The 19,565-nt window shown below is 40.3% G+C and overlaps 1 long non-coding RNA gene across 4 annotated transcripts in view; it reads right to left on the reverse strand.

The window, feature by feature from the left end:
* The window catches only part of LOC134477817 (uncharacterized), an 83,899-nt gene that overhangs the window by 52,511 nt on the left and 11,823 nt on the right, over positions 1-19,565 (reverse strand). For all 4 annotated transcript variants that reach the window (XR_010050037.1, XR_010050036.1, XR_010050034.1 and 1 more), the window contains exons 2-3: positions 4,030-4,172; positions 2,638-2,666 (exon numbers count right to left, since the gene is read on the reverse strand). This is a non-coding gene — a long non-coding RNA (uncharacterized LOC134477817). The remainder of the gene's footprint in view (positions 1-2,637; positions 2,667-4,029; positions 4,173-19,565) is intronic.

Below are 19,565 nucleotides of genomic sequence, written 5' to 3' on the forward strand. Positions count from 1 at the left end.
ATACTTTTTCATTTGAAGACTGCGTGTGATTATGACAGAAAAAGCCTCGCACTGTCCAAACACCCTTGTGCGTGTCCTCCTCCCACTGCCTGCCTGCCCCTCACTTCAGCGTCCTTCTCGCTGTGCCCTGGCCACCCACTGCACCTGTGCTCCTGAATGCTTCACTCGGGCCGTTGGCCCAAAAACCCCTAAGAAGTCCTTCCCCCATCTCACTTTCTCAGATTCCAAAGCCACGTTCCTGGAGGGAGCGCTTCCCTGAGCACCCCCTACAGTAGCCCTGCCACACCCCCCTTGTCCTTACCTATTTTATTTGCCTTCACTGCCAAATGAAATGTCGTACTCATTTGCTTTTCTCTAGGTCTTTACTAGAATGAACATTCTGCGGGAAAGGGGACTTCGCTGTATTTCCTTCTGTACCTCCAAAGCGACACCAGTACATTGCACTCCGTAAGAGCTTTAAAAACCTCCAGTGGGTCAGACAGGCGGGGGTGAATGGTGGAGGGATGACTGATAGGCAGCCCTTAGGGAATAATCTTTAGTGGTTCCAGGCAGTAACAATGGAGTGACCCAGTTTTCTAACTGAGGATTCCCTTACCTCGTCCCTCCCCAGCTCTCCATTCAACTCCAAACTCTAAACACACACACACACACACACACACACACACACACACACGCACGCACGTACATGCGCGCACTTAGCCGCACCCCTCCCTGCCTGTGGCCTTCAGAACTCTGCCTCCTACTAACGTCAAACACCAGCTGGTCACATGGACCAAACTGCAGTCAGGGTCTCTGTGTCTGCCTGGCCCTGTTCAGATCGAAGGCTCAGGGGGCCTCTGGAAGCAGGATCATCCACAGAGTTTCTCATCCCAAGTGTGTGTGTGTGTGTGTGTGTGTGTGTGTGTGTGCGCACGTGTGTGCAGGCATGTGTTCCTGGGGACTGACCCAGGACCTTCGGGGTGAACTACAACCCCAGCCTTATTTATTTATTTATTTAGAGACACTAAGGTGCTGAGTTGTCCAGGCTAGGTTTGGACTTTCAATCTTCCTGCCTCAGCCTCTCACAGAGCTGAAACTACAAACCTGCCCAACCATACTTAACTAGCAAATCACTTTGAAAGCTCTAAGAAGCTTAAGTCTTTACTGTGTTCAGCAAGAAACCTTGGCACCTAAAACTGTGAAGTTTTCAGTTTTCATAGTCTACTTAACCAACCTTACCCACAAATCCAATCTGATCCTAAGCATTTTTTAAACTCAGAAAGCCAGTTAACTACAAACACATGGGGATTTTTTTAATGACTCAGAATATAGCTAATTTCATATTAGAAACATAGCAGTACATTTCCGGAATGACTGAAAAAGACAACATGTACATTTTCTAAAGCAACCATGTGGCCCTGATTAGTTAGAGCACATCACATCAAAACTGATTACTTTCCAAATAAATCAGTCTGACCACATCCTGTACAAGTGTGATGGCACTGATGACCAAGGAGGCTCTTTCCCCAGGTGTTGCTTGCCCCCTGCCACAGATGGGCCTTCCCAGGACCTTGCCTGTCCTAAAAATGAAGACTGCAGCGGGGCCGTTCCCCAGGCAGGAGGAGGCTCAAGAGTTACAGAGCTCATAGGGAGGACCAGCCCGGACCATCCACTAGACCAGGAGGCTCGGCAATGCCATGGAGCTCTGAAGATTAAGAAGACATTCTTAGAAAAACAGAAGGACTTGTTTACTCATTGAACAAATATTTTCACACCGCATATTGGAGATCTAATATAGGCCAGACACAACCCTAATCACTGGGATACAAAGATGACCAAGACAGATAATACATCCTACATTCTGTGGGACTGGAAGGACAGAAAGTAAACAAGTCCCTGCGAGAGACCCATTCTAAATGGACTGTGCTGGAAAGTAAAATCCAGGCAAAAAGTAACGTGTGGTGAGGAGGTAGAGAGGGAATAAGCACCTGGGAATGGGTGTGTTGGGTATGACAGTTGATCTGGCCGAGGGGGTCCTGCGAAGCCTCTCTGAGTACTGACACTCAGCTCAGTAGGGCAAGGAATGGACCACACCAAAGCCCAGGGAAGAGTGCTCAAGGCAGCAAGAGAGGCAGACATCGAGAAGTAGGAACAACCATACAACATTCAAGGTAAAGAAGACAGGTCAGGATGACTACAGCATAGTTGAAGGAGATAAAAGCAGAGAAAGTTCCACACAAAATTCAATTAGGTTCAAGTAAGTGAGGTCAGTGCTGCTGCAATGCTAGTACTGAAATACTTCATAGAACAGAGGATCTAGGATTTTAAACAGTTAATATCATTCCAAGAGGCCAGCATTATCCTAACACCCAGGCCACGGAAAGACACACACATGTACGCATACATGGACACACAAAGGGAACTACAGGCCAAATGCTAGCACAGCAAATCCAACAGCACATCAAAAATATTATCCACTATGATCAGTTGGGATTTATCCCGGAGATGCAGGCATGATTTAACGTGTGCAAATCACTGTTACATACAACATCGACAGAATTAAGGATGGCAAACACATGGCCATCTCCACGTGCTAAAAGCACAGCCAGTAACACTGAGCATGGGCTGAGGGTGTAAGTCAGCAATAAGAGTACTTACAAGCGTACCCGAGGCTCTGGGTTCAATCCCTAAAACCAGAAAAAAAAAAAGTCAACCTTCCTTAATGCAAAAGCTCTCCACAGATTAAGCATAGAAAAATAAACCTCAACATAATAAAAACTATATATGACAAACCTACACCCAACATCATAATGAATATAGAAAAGCTGAAGGCCCTTCCTTAAGATCTGGAACAAGACAAAGATGTGCAAAGATGTGTCCTGTTTCAGGAATAGTGGCATATGCCTGTAATTCCAGCACTCAGGAGGCAGAGGCAGGAGGATTGCTATGAATTCAAGGTTGTCCTGGGCTACCTAGTGATTTTAATTCCAGTCTGAACTACACAGCAAGACCTTGTCTCAAAAACAACAACAAAAAAAATGTGTTTTTATACCACTCTTATTCAAAATAGTGCTGTGAGTGAGGAATTTAGAGCAATTAAGCGAGAGAGAAAGAAGAGGGCTTTCAAGTGTGAAATAAAGAAGTCAGATTATAGCATTACAGATGACACAATCTTGCATACAGGAAAATATAAACATTTCACACACACACACACATACACACACACACACACACACACACACTACCAGAAATGGCCAACAAATTTAGCAAAACGCCAGGATGCAAAATCAACATACAAAAATCAGTATCATTTCTGTACACCAATAACAAACTTGCTGAAAAAGAAATCAAGAAAGCAATCCTGTTCACAATAGCTACTTTTTTTTTTTTATTTTGTACCAGGACTCAGACTCGGGACCTTCTGCTTGCCAAGCAGGCACTGTGCCACTAAACCATATGCCTGGCCTCATTACAGCTACTTTTAAATAAAATTTAATAAAATTCTTAGAAATAAACTTAACCAACAAAGTGAAAGATCTCCATAACATGTTCACAGACATCTGTAATCCAAACACTTGAGAGACTGAGGCAGGAGGATTGCCCTAAATTTGAGGCCAGCTGGAGCACATAGTTGAGACTTTGTCTCCAAAAAAGCCAAATAATTAACTAATTAAATTATAAAATTCTGATGAAAGAAACTGAAGGAAAACCAGGATAACATCCCATGGTCACGGACTGGAAGCATTAATGCAGTTAAAATATCCATACTAACTAAGGAATTGTATACATTCAATACAATCTCAATCAAAATGCCAATGCATTTTTTTAAACGAAGAAAGGTTTATTTAGATAGCAGTTGGTAAAGCTTTCAGTCCTAATTGGCTGGCACCAAAGCAGGTTGGCACATGGAAGATGGGCAACAGTTCATGTTGGCAGCAGACAGCAAAAGCAATGAGAAGGACCTTTTCATGGCAGCCACAGGTTAGCAAAGCCACAAGGAAAGGAGGGACAAATGTCTTTGGGCCCTTTAACTATATACAGGTTACCCACCTTAGGCTAGGTGTAGCCCTTTATGCAAAAGGCATTTAGTCTGTCTCCAAGAGTTGCCAAAGTCCTAACAGTTTCAGCACTGCAGAAAAGTCCAAGTCCCAAGTCTCCTCTGAGATTTAAGGCAAACTCTTAGCTGCAAGCCTCTGTACAAATGAAAACGAAGTTAAACACTTTCAACATTAAATGGCACAAAATGGACATTTCTATTCCAAAAGTTACAAATAGGAGGACACACAGGAATGGGACCAAAGCAAGTGCAAAGTCCAGCATGACACACATTAAATCCCACAGCTCCTCTCCCAACATTCTAAGCAATCTGTGAGCTCCACAGGGCCTATGGTGAGTCTGTCCCTGTGGCACTTCCAGGTGGCAGTAGCCCCCAAGGCTTTCTTTTCTTCTTTCCCAAATCCATTCTATTTCAAGGAGAAAAGAAAAGAAAGAAGAAGATGAAGAAGGAGGAGGAGAAAGAGAAAAAGAAGGAAGGAAGAAGGAGGAGGAAGAAGAGGAAGAAGAAAAAAACTACAACAAAATTTCAAAACATCAATCAGGGCAACAATGGTACATACGTTGCTCATTGTCACACTCAAATCATTCACCAGAGCACATCTGCATTCAGTTGTATGAATAATACCAGTATAAATCTTTCTCTTCAGTGAACTCAGAGAAATCAGTAGTATAGCTATCTTAGCTATTTTTTACATACATATACACATATGCATACATATACTTACGGTTTTTCGTTAAGATCTTCACACTAATGAAAATACAATGTTTACACATGTGTGTCTTACTTATTTCACTTATGATTAAGGTCTCAAATTGCATCCATTTAGCTATAAAAGTCTCCAGTTTATCATTCTTTATGGCTGAATAGTAATCAATTGAATAAAAATACCACATATTTTTATTCATTCTTCAGTCATGGGCATTTAGGTTTTTTTTCAGGATCTGCCCATTACAAATTGTGCTGCTATAAACATGGGTGCACATATATTACTGTGGTAAAATGTTTTTAACTCTTCTTTAAAAGATACTCAAAAGGGGAATAACTGGGTTGAATGGGACCTCTACTCCCTAGATTTTGAGGAATCTCCACACTGATTTCCACAGTGGTTGTACCATTCTGCATTCCCATCAACAGTGGAGAGGTGTTCCTTTTCCCCACAGCCCCTCCAGCATTTGGTATTGCTTAATTTCTTGATATTAGTCACTGAATCTGTGTAATAGTTTTGGAAGTATGGGCATTTTCACTACATTGATTCTTCCTACCCAAGAGCAAGGGCTGTGTCTCCATTTTCTAATATCCCCTTCAGTCTCCTTTTTCAGAGTACTTCAATTTTCAATGTAGAAATCTTTTATATCCTTTGTTAGATTGATTTCTAGGTATTTCATTTTTTGGATGCTGTTTTTAAAGGTATTGCTTCTCTGATTTCTCTCTCAGTGAGTTATTTGTGCACAGGAAGTCTATTGATTTTTGAGTGTTGACTTTATAACCAGTAATGTGATTGAATTTGCTTATTAAATATAAAATCTTTTGGTGGAGTTCTTGGGGTCTTCTAAGTAGAGTATCATGTCATCTGCAAATAATGATAGTTTAACTTCTTCCTTTCCTATCTTTATTCCTTTTATTTCTTTCTGTTGTCTTATTGCTCCAGCTAACATTTCCAGGACTATGTTGAATCAGAGCGGAGACAGTGAACATCCTTATCTTGGTCCTGATTTTAGAGTGAAAGCTTTCAGTTTTTGCCCATTTAGTATGCTGTTGGCTGTTGGTTTGTCATAGACGGCTTTCATCAGATTGAGATAAAGACTCGATTGCAATTTTCTGTAGGATTTTTATCATGAATGGGTACTGGACTTTATCAAAAACTTTTTCTGTGTCTATTGAGTTGATCATAGGATGTTTACCCTCTCAGTTCATATGGTGTATTATAGTTATGGATTTCCATATGTTGAACTATTCCTGCATCCCTAGAATGGATCCCACTTGATCATGGTGTATGTATAATCTTCTTGATGATTTGCTGCATTCTCTATGCCAGTATCTCATTTAGGAATTTTGCATTTATGTTCGATAGGGAAATTGGCCTATAATTCTCTTTTTTAGCTGGGTCCTTCTCTGGTGTTGGCATCAGGGTAATGCTCACTTCGAAGAATGAGTTTGGAAGTATTGCTTCTGTTTCAATTTCATTAAAGAGTTGAGAAGTAGTGGTATTAGGTTTTCTCTAAATTTCAAGAAGAATTCAGCAGTGAATCCATCAGGGGCTGGGCTTTACTTTGTTGACAAGTTTTTAATTACATCTTAGATTTCATTTACTGATATTGGATTATTTAGGATTTTTATACCTTCTTGATTCAGCTTTAGTAATTCATATATATCTAGGAATTTGTCCATTTCTTCGGTATTTTCCATCTTATTAGAATACAAGTTTTCCAATAGGTAGGTATAGATGATTTTCTGAATTTCTGCAGTCTGTTGTGATTTCACCTTTTCATTTCTAATTGCATGCATTTGAGTCTTTTCTTTCCATTTTTTGATAAGGTTGGCTAAGGATTTGTCAATTTCATTTAATCCTTCAAAGAACCAATTCTTTGAGTCACTGATTCTTTGTATTTTTTTTTTTTTTTTAGTCTCCAGTGTGTTAATTTTTGCTCCGATCTTTATAATTTCCTTTATAAGGTCCCTTGTATGACCTTTTGGTTTAGGCTGCTCTTACTTTGTCTACAAGTTTGAGGTTCAACATTAAGTTGCTCATATACGCTTGCTCTGTTTTCCTTATATGAGTATTTACTGCTATAAATTTCCCTCTTACAACTGCTTTCACTGTATACCACAAGTTCTGGTATGTTGTACTGTCATTATCATTCAACTACAAAAACTGTCTAATTTCTTCTTTAATTTCATCTGTGAGCCATTGGTTGTTCAGTAGGGTGCTATTTAATTTCTATGTGTTTCTGAAGTTCTTGATTTCATTGCACTGTGATCTGATAGTATACATGGAACAATTTCAATTCCTTTGCATTTACTTAAGTATGTTCTATGATATGATCTGTTTTGGAGAATGTCCCATGTGCAGCTGAGAAGAATGTGTACTCTGATGTTGTAGAGTGGAACACCCAAAGACATCTACTAAGTCCATTCATTCAAAAGTTTGACTTAGTTTTAATATTTCATTATTGATTTTTTTGTCTGTCTTTTTGTGACAGTGGGGTGTTGAGGTCTCCCAATGCAATTATGTTAGGGTTTATTTGGTTTTTCATATCCATTAGTAATTGTTTATATAGTTGGGTGCACTGGTATTTTTGCATACATATTTATTATTGTTATCTCTTCTTGGATTATTCCCTTTACAACATTCTTTATCTCTCTTAATCAGTCTTGGCTTGAAACTCACATTGTCTGCCAATATAATAGTTACTTCTGCCTTTGTGTGTTACTTCTGCTGTCACATAGAGTTTTTTTTTCCTATCCTTTAACTTTCAGTCTGTGAATTTCTTTTAGAATGAAATGTGTTTCTTGTATGTAGCATATTGTTGGATTTTGCTTCTGATCCCTTCTATCAGACTTTCTTTTGATTAGTGAACTGAAAGAATTAACACTGATGGTTATAACTGATATGTTGGCTTATCCTTGTCGTATTATCATCCTGTTGTTGACTTTCTCATTTTTTTCCCCTTCCCTATTTGCCTTCCCTGGTGGATTCCTCCTGTTGGGGTTCACAGAACTGTAGTCCTTATTATCTTTCTAGAATGTCCTTCAGAACATTTTGGAGTGCTGGTTTGGTGGTCATGAATTTCCTCAGATGTTCTTTATCATGGAAGTATCTTATTTCTTGTTCAATTTAGAAAGATACTTTTGTGTGGTACATTAGTCTGGGTTGAAAGCTGTTTTCCTTTAGAACATGAAGTATTTCTCTCTACACTCTCCTTGACATGAGAGTTTGTGCTGAGAAGTCAGCTGTAATTCTGATGGCTTTCCTATATAAGTGATTTGTTCTTATTCTCTAACAGCTTTTAGGACTCTTGTTTTGAATTTCTGGAATCTTGACTATATGATATACTTAGCTGTAGATTTTGTTTGATTGCTGCTAAATGGAGTTCTATGTGCCTCATTTATCCATATGTCAAATTCTTTTTGTCTATCAGAAAAGTTTCTGTCATGTCTGTGAATAATTTTTTAATGTCACTTGCAACATCTCCTACTTGTTCACTGACTCCAATTAATCTTAAGTTATTCTTATTTGTCTTGTCTAGCAGCTATTGGATTAATTTCTCATGGTCCCTTGCTATTTTTAAGAAATCTTTCTTTTCCTGGTCATGAAGTACAAGCCTGTCTTCAGTATTTGAGACCCTGTTCTCATATCAGCCTAACCAGCTTTAAATACTTTCAATGCAGTTTTTATTCTCCTGGATATCTGCTTGAATCTGCTTTATAGATTCTATTTCTTTCCTATGCTGAATTTCCATAATTTTCTTAATATCACCTATTTTTTTTCAGTATCTGCTCTGTCACTAAGTATGGTGTGTATTTTTGTAATCTCTGTAGTTATCTGAGAGATTATTTCTGATCTCAGTTTTTTCAGAACCTCACTTATTTTGTTGTTTCCACTTTAGAGAGACCTGGGGGGAGGCCTTTCAGATTGTACCACCTCATTGGCCGCTGGATTTGCCTTTGGTGAATTGGATATCTTGGGTTGCATTTTTCTTAAGTGTCTTCTCATTTTATTTTCTCTTTTTTTAGTTTAATTCCTGGAGTAATGCTTATAAATTGCCTATGGTTGCTTTATTGGTAGTATTTAGGACCCCTAGGTGATAATTACTTCTCTGAGGTGTCTTCCAGGTATAGCTCATTTTTGGGTTTTGAGTCTATTGAAAGATCTTACCTCTTCAGTTTGTTGGAGCTGAGAAGTTGTTACTTGTTTGGTCCAGTCCCTGGTTCTCTGGCACTGTACCACATTATTTTCTGTGACCCATAGTTAATCTCAGTCATGGAATACCAGAACCAACAGCTATTTAGAACAGTTATGTCAAGTTCGGCTATAGTAATATCAATAATATCAAACACAACTCAGAAAACCACAAACTGAGCTAACCCTTAATTTGCAACTTTTAACTGTGATTATATAACAAAATGTAAAACAAACCAGATAATTACATGCAATATATAAGTCTGTAATACATCATTTTTGCCTTTGAGAGTTAAAATTTATAATGGATTAAGAAGAAAATATAAAAGTGAAAGAAGAGAAAGAGATTAGAATTAATGTTAGAGGATAAAGAGGGATCACACCAACTTGGGGAAACTGGTGCAGAAAACTGAAGGAAAGAGAGATGGAAGAGATAAAGGAAGAATAGAAAAATAGAACCACATCCACAAAGAGGTTAGGAACCACTTTCATACTCATATAAAAACAATGAAGGAGAAAGAGAAGAGAAAAAGAAAAAGAAAAACAAATAGTCCACTTCCAGGATTCTTTCTGGGTTCACTAGTAGACACCCTGTGGAGAGAGAGTTCCAAATCACTCCAGTGTATCCCAGCCAGCCAGCAGTTGCTTCATGGTGAAGTAGTGGATCATCTCAGTGGGCCTGACCCAAGACCACACTTATTTGCCTTGCTGCAATCCTAGCAATTTCCACAAGTCTGCACCCAGCTTGGAGCTGCTAGATGCAGCTGGCAGCAGTTCTGGGTTCTGAGCTCAGCCTCCCATCTCTAAAATGGCTTCTACCTAATTGCTCTCTCCCCACCAGAGGACCAAGTCCTCTACACTCACAAGCAGGCAGTGCAGTCCTCCATGTCCACCACTCTCCTGCACTGCCTCGTCTCTCTGCAGAGGCTACTGTGTGTCCCCAGGTTCCAACAGCTTCTCTCACAGTGAGTCTCAGGGTGGAGGCACTGCCAGCTACTGCTTTCTTCTTCCTTGAAGGTTTTCTTTACCCTCTCTCTATGGGCTTCAGTTCACACTTCAGATTCTTCCTGAGTCCAGGCGACCCAATTCCTCCCTTCTTGTCTTCCTCACAATGCTATATTCCAGCATCTGGATGGTAACTCTCAGAAAAGCTATTTTCTTGGCAGCTCACCACTCCGCCATCTTTCTAGAAATTTGAAACAAATTGTTTTCAAGACAGTCTTACTGTGTAGTTTGAGATGGCCTTAACTCACTGTGTAGCCCAAGATGACCTTGACAACAGCCCCCATGGCTTCTTGCTGGGGCCCCCTTTGCTCTTTCCTTGTAGTTTTTCTCAGAAAATCCATATTCCTGCCTTCTCTAAACTTTTGGGGTCTCCACTGCACCTTAGGCTTCCCAGTCACAGCTTCACACACTGCCCTCTCAGGGGCAAATTGCCTGGCCTCCCAGGCCTTCTTCTGAAATGTAAGTGGGAACATGCCTGACCCCATAACTCTTCCTTTCTGCATGCACCTAAAACCAATACCATATGGATGATGCCAAGGTCTGCTGCTACCTGGAGAAGTAGCCAGGTTCCTTTTCTCTTGGCTGTAGAGGTCAAGTGCCAATGAACCAAATCCTAAAGAATGATACACCTAGGCCACTGCCATTTTAGAACATAGTGCTGTGGGGTTCTCTTCTCAAAGCAAAATATTTCACTTTTGCAATTTTGAGACTACTCAGGGTAGAGTTCTGCTGTTTCTTGTGATGCCCTCAGGCCATCTTTTCTATTTTCCTGTTCCTTCTAAGCAATCAAGATCTCCTTTGCTCTATCTTTAAAACTTTATGGTGTCGTCTTTCTGGCCAAAATCACAATGTTTTAAATCATTCTTATGGCCTCTGTGCTCTTGATTCTGAACACAGATCTGGCTAAAGCCCCCAAAAGTATCCACATAACCACCTCAACATTTGGCTGCCTTGAAAGTACTTTTTCCAGATCAATTAGTCCACTACTTTTAGTCTCAGGCAATCTCGGGACACTAGCCAAATGCAGACAAACTTTCTGCCCAGCCATAACACACATTGTCTCGAGTCTAATAGCCAAGACAGTCCTTCTTCACAGCAGAAATCCTTCAAGCTTCGTCTTTACTGGCAGGGTTTCTATCAGCCTTGTGGATCAGAAGCTCTCATACAATATAGCCTAAAGCACTACCTTTTTGATGGGCATCTTCAAATTTATCTGAACTTTTCCCACAAGCCACTGCCAAAGGTTCTTGAACCACACAGTCAGGTATAGTCACAGCAAGAACCTCACCTCTCTGTTACCAAAGTCTGTCTTAGTTACTTTTCTCTCACTGCTGAGGCAAATACCTGATGCCCAAAGTTAAAGAGAGGAAAATTTTATTTATCTCAGTTTGTAGAGGTTCCAGTCCATAATCCATTGGCTCCAAAGGCAGTATAGCACCTGGTAAAGGGGCAACAGTTCACTGTGACAAAAGATAATAAAGACAATGAAAGAGACCTTTCCATGGCAGCCAGAGGGTAGGGAAGCAACCACAGAGGGAGGGACAAACCTCTTTGTGTCCCTTATATTGTATGCAGACTACCTGCCATGGGGTGGGTGTAGCACTCATCCCCTTAGTCCTAGCCAGAACTATGCCAAACTAGTCAGTGGACTGATTTACTAATCACATACTCTTAATGCCAGCATCATATACACTAGATTGAATCACCTCTGAAAAATCCCATACTGTATTAGGGCTTGGGGGAACAACTGAAAAAAATCATAACAGGCATAGATACTGCTGTTTTTGCCACTTCCCTCTTTGGAAGAGGTTTTTGTGTCTCAAGAGCATTTTACATCCAATCATCATTCAAAAATTACAACATTTATTCAGTATAGTGTTTAATTTTTGAGGGGAAAGGATAAAGGGCAAAAGTAGTGTCTCACTGGAATCCCCAAAGTATATGTGAGACTTCTAGTAATATAAGGGTAAGACGAGATGGTTGACAAGTCAGATAGAAGTTTCTTTTTTACAGATTTCTACAATCAAAATGTTAACCTGTGTAAGCACCTAGCCTATGATAGCTAGTAAATGTCAGTAACCTTTTCTAGCTGGGTTCTCTTCAGGTTAGGTTTATCTTACATCTCATCACCCTTCTCCTTTCAGGGAATGAAGCTTATTTTAAAAAACAAGAAACTAAAAAATAGTACAGTTTGGGTAATGCAGTTGGCTATTATCCCCTGCATCTTCCCCACCCAATGTACCAGGAAGGGCTTGAAGAAAAAATTTCCCAAGTGACTTCCTTAGGGCCCAGCCAGCTTGTGCTGCAACTGTCTAGTGAGCTGAAACTCCCTACTTCACAGTCCTCTCTTTTTGATGATGATAATTATAATAAAAGAAGTGCAACCAAATACTGATTTCACAGGCGGTCTTCAGGACCCCAACAGGCTTGCTGTGCTCAATATCTTGGCAATCCACATCATTCTACAGCCAGAACTTGCTACCCTTCTTGAAGTCCTGCTGGATGTGTGTCGGAGTCAGGAATCACCTTGGAAATGAAGACGACCAGCTGTGAAGCATTTCCTCCTCCAATATTAAATCCCAGCTGAGCTCCAGGAGGCTCCTTCAGTGTGATAGTCTGGGGCAGAAACTAGGTCAACACATGGTTGTAGTCTGGCTGATCTACTCTCTCATGAGGAGGACTCCATATAGAGCGAATTCTCATAAGCAAGGAGGAAGACATACGGAGTTGGTTCTCCATCTTGGGCAAGGTCCAGCAACCAGGCCTCAGAAGCCCCAAAATGGGCTTTCTACCAGTTTGGTCTGGGAACCAGAACTAGATCACCAATGGCATCCCTCAGGGAACTAGGAAAAACCACAGAATGTCTCAAATAGCCAAAGTAACCTGAATAAAAAGAATAAATCTGGTGACATCACAATAACCAAATTCAAAACATACAACAAAATGATAGTAACCAAAACAGCCTAGTGCTCACATAAAACCTGACACATTGACTAATGGAACACAATAGAGAAAATACCATCTCCTTAATACATGGCTCTAGAGACACCATATGCAAGAGAATGAAACTAGACTCCTATCTCAATAGTTACAAAAATCAACTCAAATTGCATCAGGGACCTAAATGTGAAACTATTAGAATAAAAGAAAGAAAATATTTCAAGATGTGGGTTAACAAGTAAATTCTGGTTAAGAAACCAAAAGCACAACAACCACAAAAATAAACAAGTGGGATCACATAAAACTACAAAGCTTCTGCACAGCAAAGGTGTTAAAATGAAGACAAACCTGCAAAATGGGAGAAAATGTTTGGAATTTACTCATCTGACAAGGGACTCATATATACATATAACTCCACAACAGCAACAAAAACCCAACTAAGCATGGACAAATGATCTGATTAGACATTTCTCTAAAGGAAAATATTTAAATGGCTAAAAAGTATATGAATAAAAATGTTCAGTATTACTAGTCATCACAGAAATTAAAATCAAAACTATGTGAGATATCAGCCAGTTAGAATGGTTACACAAAAAAACACAAATAAAAAAATTCTGGAGAAGATGCAGAGAAAGGGGAATTCCTATACACCATTAATGAAATGTTACAACCTTAAAGAGAATAACAAGGAGGTGACTCAAAAAATGAAAACACAACTGCCACGTGATCCAGCAATCCCACTGCTGAGTACACACACAATGATCATTAAGAGTCTAAGACAGGTAGGGAAAGTATAAATAGAGGGTGAAATAAAAGGTACCAAAATACAGTTATATAGAAGTTCTTGTGCTCTACAGTAAAGCAGTGTGACTCTGCTTTATAACAATTTATTATATCTTTCAAAATAACTAAGAAGAGAGGAGTTCAAAGTTTCTTAACACAAAGGAGTGATAAATGTTTGGAAAAACAGAAATACCAGTTATTACGATTTGATCATTATGCATTGTATACATTTATGAAATTATGACATCGTATGCCTTAATTACTGTAAAATTATTATGTGTCAGTTAAATTCTTTCTAATTGTAAAAAGAAAAATGATCCTTTCTTTATCGGAGGAAGTCAGACTATATTGCTTTTGAGGAATACAGAAAAATAGCAGATATTAAAAGATATGTATGTTAACTGATAGAATAAAACCAGCATATGTCATTTTTTTAATTTTTGGTGCCAGAAATAGAACTCAGGACCTTGTGCTTGCCAGGCAGGCACTGTGCCACTCAGCTACGTCCCAGCATCATTTTTAAATAATTACAAAGAGTATAACCCCAAATAAACCTCAGCTCATATCAAAGCTCCCTGGAGACTGACAAGACTCAAACTAAATGATAAATGGATAAAAAGTCAATCGTTGTTAACTAACAGGCACAATTTTAAATGACAGTTATTAATAATGAATCTATGGGGACAGATAACTCAAATATAAATAAAAACTACAATGACAGGATTAAGAACACTCCAAACAGAGTTTAGGACCCGTGACATCAAACAAGACAATAATTAAACAATACACTGGCATACTGATTAATCAACAACATGTACCTGTCGTGAGACTTTATATGACAAACCGTTTCACGCCAAGATACAGGAAGAACTATCAGAATTACATAGCACTGCAGGAATAAAATACGCATGTTCAGGCCAGCAGGAGGGAAACGGAGGTTCTTTTTACTTTAACATCTTGCTGGACAAGAGACAAAGCGCAGGGCAGGACGTCACCCACACAACACTTGCAGGTGATTTTCGGTCCCTTCTGGGACACCCCTGCTCTCCACCGCTCCCCTCGGTTCCAGTAACCCGGCCACTCTCTGATTCGCAGGCCAGGTGCACCGCCCACCCGCTCCCCTGGGGTTTTCCCAGCCGGAATCCCCTAAGCTCCATCCACTGCACCGGTTCCCAAAACGCTGCAGCTCCTCAGCCTACCGGGGGGAACCCCCAGCCTGAAGCCCACGAACCACTGCCCAGGGCGCTGCAGCCTGTGCTAGTGGAACCACCCCCCCCCCGCGCGCGCCCTTTTGCTCAGTATCCTGACTTTTCTTCACCACCCCCACGTTTCATCATTCATTCAAACACACTTATTGAAGCCTGCTAGATTCCAGGTGCTAGTTATAGATCAGTATTAAAGGAGAGAAACCTAGACACTTCGCTCCAGAGAGTCCCTCAAATCCTCATGGAGCTTCGATATAATGAGAAAATACTGAGATCCTTGAATACCAGACCAAACACATTGACCTTTCTGTGTGCAGCAGGAATAGATTTACCCTGTCCCTAGATAAATGTTTCTCTGCAATTAAAAAAAAAAAAAAAAAAAAAACTGTAATAGAGGAAAATCCACATGAAAGGTCAGGCATACAACTGCCACCAGGTCAGAAAAAATTAGCCCTGCCAACATTTCAGACATCCAGCTTCCAGAATGCTGACAAATAACGGTATCTAAGGGGAAAAAAAAAAAAAAGATAAAACCCTTCTGAAACTGTTAGGAAAGTATGGAAATTTTCTAAATATTTCCAAGGATTCTAATTCATTAGTAACAGCAATGAACCAACCAGTAATAACAGCCATCTCAGGAATTAGTTGTGCCTTGGAATTCTAGGCCCATTTCATCCACAGGAGTCTGCATGGTGAACCAAGTACCCTTCAGTAATCCATGCCGGTCAGCTAGGTATCCTGGGACTTCTCAGAGGTCTGCAATTATCTCTTTATTAGAGATGTGGATGCAGAAAGTCCCTGAGCCCAGGATCCCACACCCCATCAGGGAAGCAGCTGACCTCTGCACCCTGGTGCTCGCCTTGTTCTTAAGTATCACGTCCCTACAGGAAGCAGGGGAAATCTTTCTTGGCATGTGATCACCTGAACTCACAGAGGATGATTCCAAAACACTTAGGGGACAGTCCTTGTGTTCGTCGTTGAGGAGCCTCTTGTGTGGGTGAGAAGCAGATTTATTAACCTACTTGAAGTACTACGATATGACAAGAATGAGACACTGGAGACTCAGGGAAAGCAGTAACCATTTAGAAGTGGCCTCCTGGAGCCAGAAAGCCGAAGGCCATCACAGCCCAACGTTCCCCTGGCCCTGAGGGTCCCTACTCTGGTGCTGCCCTGTGGCCCAGTCTGCTCCCCAGATCCTCCTCCCTGTGTCATAGGCTGCACCTGGTTCACTATAGTTTTTGAGAAGAATCTGGCTGAATCAGTGCAGAGCCATCTGGTGGCCCCCAGTGGCCCATGGTGGCCAGAGTCCCCTCCACTGCATGGAGGGAGGAAGGAGACAAGGTCCTCTCCTGTTGCACAGCCCCATGCAAGCCTGGCCTCAGCAGCTCCCTGGAAGTGGGCCCAGCAGGACAGACAGTGTTCTTGCCACACTTCCTGTGTGGTGACAACTCCTTCTGCAGAGTGACATCGTTAACCCCTTGGCATGCGTGGAAGCCTCCCGCTCTCACCTGAATTGCTCTGCCTCGCCCTGTGGTTCCACACTGCAGCCGCTGGGACCCCTTAAAGTCTGCCTGCTGGGCTCAGGCCGCTCTGCTTCCCCATCACAGCCCAAGGACCTACAGCAGTCCCAAGGGAGCCACAGGTCAGGTCCACCAGGGCTCCTGCCTTGACCACCCATCACACGGGGGCTCCTCCCAGGGCCCAATACCCAGCCATATCTGCCCCAGCCTGTTCCCTGTTTCCCTCCTCTATCACATCACATTAATGGCTTCTGACACAATACGGCTTGCTGATTTACTGTGTTTGTTTTCCACCTTTCTTCAAGAACATGATATGAAATCCACAGGTTGGACTCTGCATCTCCTCCTTACCAGAGCAGTGTGCAGCTCATAGCACACACCTTGACAGTGCTGTTGGGGTAGTGGACTTGCCATCTGTTCCTCGAGGCATAATCCTTCCAGCTAACAGGATCCCAACCATCACAGTGATTGCTGATACTGAGTTTATGTGAGCTGAGCATTTTATTTGACTCAAGCTCATTTCAACATAGTGGACAAAAGTGTAAGTGTCACTTTCCACTTAATAACAGTTAACAGCAAAACAGGTAGGTTTCCTCAGGCCTAGAAATCTTGTGCAAGTGGTGTGGTCTCTGTGGCACTGCCCCACCCGATGTGGCTTCCTGTTGTCATAAACAGTGGCAACAGGGAGTGTCTGCCCGATGAAAGGCCTGTGGGTCTCCACCACAAGCCCAGCACTGGCTTCCGTGGAGACGCATCTGAACTGCACAGCACTTTCCTGTTTAGGTTCTCACTGCAACCAGGGGTATGTTTCCAGGATGGGAGCATCCAGTGAGTGGCATTTAGAATTTACACAATAGCCTACAAAGCAAGAGACCTGGTTCTGCTGCATTACTTGGTTCTGTCTCTGGGGTTAATCTGGAACCTTAAAAAGTGAGATGCATCATGAAATAACCTCCTTCATATCTTCATATCTCCTTCATATCTTAGTAAAGATGAAAGAAACTAAAGTCAGCCTTTTGAAACTTATTTATCATATATGATCGTGAAAGAAAAGACCTCTTAAAAATAACAAGGAACCAGAAAGAAACAATTCAAAGGCTAGAAGATGACAAAAGGATATATAACTTAAGAATAAAAAATGTGAGTGAGGAAGCAGGAACAACCAAAAATGAAATACAAAGAATATTCATAGATATATTAAAGCAAAATTTCTCAGGTATAGCAAAAAGAAATGATATCTAGATAAAAGAGGCTTATAGAACACCAGCTACCTACAACCAAAACAGATCTACACCCAGACATATAATAATCAAGATTCCAGAAATCCACCAAAAGAACAGAATATTAAAAGCAGCCAGAGAAAAAAAGCAGATAATCTACAATGGGAAAATCATCAAAATAACAACAGACTTATCAATACAAACTCTTAAATCAAGAAGGGAATGGGGAGAAATATTCCAAGTCCTGAAGGGAAATAATATGCAACCAAGACTCACATACCCATCAAAACTCTCTCTCAAAATTAATGGAGAAATAAGATGCTCCCAAGACAAGGAGGAACTGTGGGAGTTCGTGGCCACCAACCCAACCCTACAGAGAGTGCTGAAGGACATTACAGAGAAAGAGAGGAAGGGATACCAGGATTCCAGCAACAGTGGCAGAGAGACTTCAATGAACGGGGCAGACAGTGGAAAGAGGGAGTAAAGTGGACAAATTATAGCAGTAAAGTGGAGTAGCAGACATGAGGCAGAGACGGTAAGCTGTAGGCTTTAGTATAGATAGCTTTGATACACTATAAAAAAAGGCAGAGGTCCATAGTGTATTAGGATTTAAAAGTCACAGTAGTCTTATCGCCATATTTAGTTTGAATTTAATTTGTTCTGGTCAGTCCACTCATATCAGATTTGAGGGCACAGGCATCTGACCCAAAAATAGCAGGTTATACCATGATAACTATCCTTACTTTCCTATTAACTTAAACTGAAATCCTGTATTACTTACATTGTCTTACCATGACTGATCTTAATTGAATCTGATTCATAAGACCACGGTTTTGCCTTGGCTGATTTTATTTGAATTTGATATGCTTGATAGTATCAACCCTAAAAGTAGAGGCAACTACTCTGAAGATGACAAGATGTAAAAGATATTCCATACCAGTATTAATTATTAACAGCTCTCAAGTCCTACAATGTTTTCAAAGTTGTGTTATTATAAAAATAGCTAGGTAATACTATGTTCAACTATATTAAGCCCAATGATGTGGACAAGACTATTGAAAATAACAAGAGAAAGCATAGTAACTACGATAGATCACCTAATATTGTGGTCTTATGTGTCTTTTTCACTGCATGTTTTTCTAGGAATTTGTTTTGCTGTCTTGTTATGATTTTTTTCCCCTATAATACAGAGAGGATAGATATACATGTAGAAATTCACACATGAAAAGATTTTTTTAAAAAAACTATTTACGGGAACAGATTATATAATGCAATATGTAATGAACAGGTACTCTGAAGAAGAGACACTAAGAAACCCAATGCTAATTTTGTAGCATTATGATATAAAATCTAGCAATACTATTATTCACTGATCAGAGTGATATTAGTCTAGTCTCTTAAGTTCAATTTCAGCATATGTAAAGATAAAGACAGCTACTATGAAGAGAATGAGAAATGTGATGGTAGTTATTATTGTCTTCCCCAATGTCAGATCTTGAAGACCTAAAAAGCCTTCATCATCCTGTAATGATTTGATTAGTTATATAGTATGTAGTATGTATTTAATGTATGTGAAGATAGAGACAACTATTTGGAAGAAACTAGAAACAATTAGATAAACAGTGAAGATCTCCAGTGGACTTGCTTCGAAATCTGTATTTCTTTAAATTTTTTTTAAAACTGTTTTGTTCTGTTTTGATATGTTTAATCTTACCCTCTTTAAGATATAAAATAAGTGTGTAGGACTGATAACCATATTACTGAGTTTTTGTTGGATCATTGAGCAGAACTGTTGGCAGTGTCATTTTACATACTTTAATTTTGTAACCTGAACAGCTATTTCTAAGATGACAATGTGTAACTTATCAACTGGCGATTTCTTACCATTTATTTTTCTGCAATTCTGTATTATTTCTACCCCTTTTTATCTCCATGTATTTTTTGTTTCTTTCTCTT

The sequence above is a fragment of the Cavia porcellus genome, unplaced genomic scaffold (assembly GCF_034190915.1).
Source record: "Cavia porcellus strain 051 isolate PalLab524CR breed Dunkin Hartley unplaced genomic scaffold, mCavPor4.1 scaffold_10, whole genome shotgun sequence".
Taxonomy (NCBI): domain Eukaryota; kingdom Metazoa; phylum Chordata; class Mammalia; order Rodentia; family Caviidae; genus Cavia; species Cavia porcellus.